Source organism: Ovis canadensis, chromosome 10, assembly GCF_042477335.2.
Source record: "Ovis canadensis isolate MfBH-ARS-UI-01 breed Bighorn chromosome 10, ARS-UI_OviCan_v2, whole genome shotgun sequence".
In the NCBI taxonomy this organism is placed as follows: domain Eukaryota; kingdom Metazoa; phylum Chordata; class Mammalia; order Artiodactyla; family Bovidae; genus Ovis; species Ovis canadensis.
Genome location: NC_091254.1, coordinates 49546336 through 49549445, shown reverse-complemented (window position 1 = coordinate 49549445; position 3110 = coordinate 49546336). Strand labels below are relative to the sequence as shown.

Below are 3110 nucleotides of genomic sequence, written 5' to 3'. Positions count from 1 at the left end.
ATGTTCCCGTGGGGGTGGCTGAAACGAGGGCCAGGCTGTGGAAGGCTGCAGGGCTCCTGGGACACCAGCCAAATTCTTGGGGGAACGTGTGTCTGGATTTAGTGGAGTCTTAGGTTCGAGAGAGTCAAAAGGTCTTGAATATTTGGTGGGAAAAATAGGAGTGATTTTTCATTCAAAATCGTCCAACTCAGGGCAACTCAGATTTACATGATTAAGAATGCTGTTTATTTAACAAAAGTATTTACGACAGGAATCTTCTAATAAGAAGTCTTTCTCAAAGGCTGTGAAACCTAAGAAGGTGTTTAACTTACAGCTTTTAAGGTGTTCATCTCATTTAGAAAGTAAGGCCTCCCTTCTTCTGGCCGGGGTCCCTGGGAGAAGCTCTCAAAGTGGATAAAGGGATGTGTTTGCTAATCAGGTTTTAACACAAAACCCAACTCTCTCCTGGGCACAGCCCCCTTGCACCTGTTCCCAATTCAGTATTTCCTCTGTCAGCAGCTCCCTCAAGATTCAAGATGTAGGACCAACTCTAGAGGCCTCCATAGGGCTTCATGGAGGAAATAGATGTTGAAAATATTCTCCTCAAAAGTTCTTCAAAACTGCTCCCAAATTGGTTGAAGGTGATGATCCTTTTCCTAAAAGGATGAAAGAATCAGTGCTTATTAGTGCATCTGGGAAGGTTTGCTGGTGGCAGAACCTGGCTGTTCAGGGTGGTCATTGAGCAGCCCCTGGCCTGGGAGGGTCTCTGGCCTCGCCTGCCAGCCCCTGCCCCCAGACAGCTGGTTCTGCCTTTTGACCGGACCTCTGGGGACTTGTCAGGACAGAGCCTGGGAACAAGCAGGCACCCCTGAGTGGAGAGTCTGAGTCTCTCTTTGTTCTGTCGTGAGTGTTCTCCACACACCCCCCAACTCCGTCTCCTCGGCTGCTAATCCATGCCAAGGTCCTGGACCACCCTTGGGACACCTCGAGTTTTCTCTGTGAAGCATGTGAGGTGATTTGACAGCTGGAGACTTTCCTGTTAACAGCCATTATAATAAAACATTCCCTCAAACCAAATTCGACAATTATTAACATGTTTAAACAGAAAACGATGTTTACTAAGGCATTCTTCCTGGGCTTAACATATCCTGTGAGGAGGGCGGAGTGGGGGAGTGGGGTAAGTGGAAACCTCGGCTCTACCTGTGGTTCAAGGTAAAGTCAGAGCCACTACTTTTGGTGAGCAGTGCAGAGACCCTTTGACATGTGCCATGGGTAGTGACAGCCATCTCACTGGGGGACTCAGATCCCAAACCGCCCCCAACCTGGCCCGCACCCTGAGGCTCTGGCAGGACAGCTCTGCTCAGGAGGCGAGACCCAGGGATGGGCAAGAGGGGCAGCGCCCAGGGGCAGGCCCCGATCTGCTGCCCCAGGGCACCCCGATGCCCACACAGCCAGGGCAGTGCTTGCTCACTGCCTCGTAGCAGCGGTTTAACTTGTGTGGGGCTTAGACGTCTGAATTATTTAAGGCTGTGAACCTTCCTGGTGAGGTTGGGGGTGCTGTACCTGGCGAGGTGAGCCCTGCTTTCCTCGTCCTGAGATGCACATGCCGAGGCCCAGGCCTCCCAGCCTCCATGGAGTCTTGAGGCAGCTGGATGGGTGGGGGGTGGGCCCGGGCTGCTGTGCTGGGCGAGGAAGTGACAGACTGCGTCTCACCTCCAGGGCTCACAGGCCAATGGCCTCCACACGTTTACACATACAATGCCACTATTTACTTCTTTAACAAAAGAAAAAGACTTGTGTGTAGATGTGGCGTGGGGAGCGGAGGAAGGGGGCATTCCCTTGTCCTGAGACTGCGGGTCGCAGCCCTGTCTGAGGATAGTCTCTGGGCGACAAGTGTTCGCCCTGTGTCGGGCCCCGTCCTAAGGGCTGGACGTGTGCCTGCTCACTTAATCTCCACACCAGCAGGTGTGTCACACTGCTTTGCAGCGAGGAAGCTGAGGCCTATGAAGTGGTGACTTATGTGGCTGGTGTGCAGTGGGGGCGGGGGCAGGGTGACAGGCAGGTGGTGCGGCTCAGAGCGGGGTGCTCACTGGGGAAGGGACGCGCCCCAGGAGGAAGGAATGGTCCGTGTGCAGCCCGGGGTGAGGGCACTGGACACGTCTGCCTCCAGGGCGGCCTCTTCACAGGGCTTTTGCATGACGGCCCAGGGCAGGCCCCTGACATCAGGCCCTGGGGAGAGCACTGCTCCTCTGGGTGATGGCTGTGGAAGGATTTTGAGCACAGAGGTGAGACAGACAGAACGTGATGTTTCACACTTCACAGCGCAGCACTCAGCATGGAGCGCCTCCACTCTGTGCTCCCGTAGCCGCCCCCAACTCCAGAACTTCTATCCCTTCCCAAACAGGCACTCTGACCCCTTGAGACAGGAGTTCCCCACGTGCCTCTCCCCAGCCCTTGGCATGCCAGTTCTATGCCCCTGACTGCTCTAGGGGCCTCGTGTAAATTGGAATCATACCAGGTGTGTCGTTTTGTGTCTGACTCCACGCGCCGTGCTGTCTCCATGTTCGTGCGTGTTGCAGCCGCTGGCAGAGTCCCCTTCCTTTCTAAGACTGAGTGATGTTCCACCTTCGTCTCTTTGTGGATGTGTGGTTGCTTCCACCACCTGGCTGCTGCGAGCCGAAGGACTTCAGGTTGGGAAGTGATGTGCCAGGTCTGCATTTGCCAGGCACAGGGGTGCCAAGCAGACAGAGCCGAGGCCGCGTCTGTCTCACATTCCCTGCTCTGAGCGACTCTGCAGGAATGTCTGTCAAAGGTAGAGAGTAATCTTACATCTTAGAGTTGAAGTAAGGGATTAAATGAGAACGGAATGAGATAAAATGACGTATGAAGAAACACATACAAGCCGTAAAGCATGGCATGAATACCGGCTCTTACCCCCATTGTTGTCTCTGTGTTTCTGGGCAAACTGCTTCTGAACTCAGAATCCAGTCACTATGACAACTTCATTACGACATAGTTCCCTCCTCGCAGCTCTGCAAACCGAGATTTCCTGCAGCTGTCTCCATGCTCAGGTGAGTGTATGTGATATGTCTGAAGTTCACTTTGCACAGACAAAGCTCTTTTTCCAGTGT

General features: G+C 53.6%; 1 long non-coding RNA gene across 1 annotated transcript; it reads right to left on the bottom strand.

Moving 5' to 3' along the window:
• Positions 1-202: 202 nt before the first annotated feature.
• Positions 203-2803, bottom strand: LOC138446604 (uncharacterized). Its single transcript, XR_011259460.1, has 2 exons — positions 2495-2803; positions 203-635 (listed from the first exon to the last, which is right to left on the bottom strand). It is a non-coding gene; the product is annotated as an uncharacterized lncRNA (long non-coding RNA).
• Positions 2804-3110: the final 307 nt, after the last annotated feature.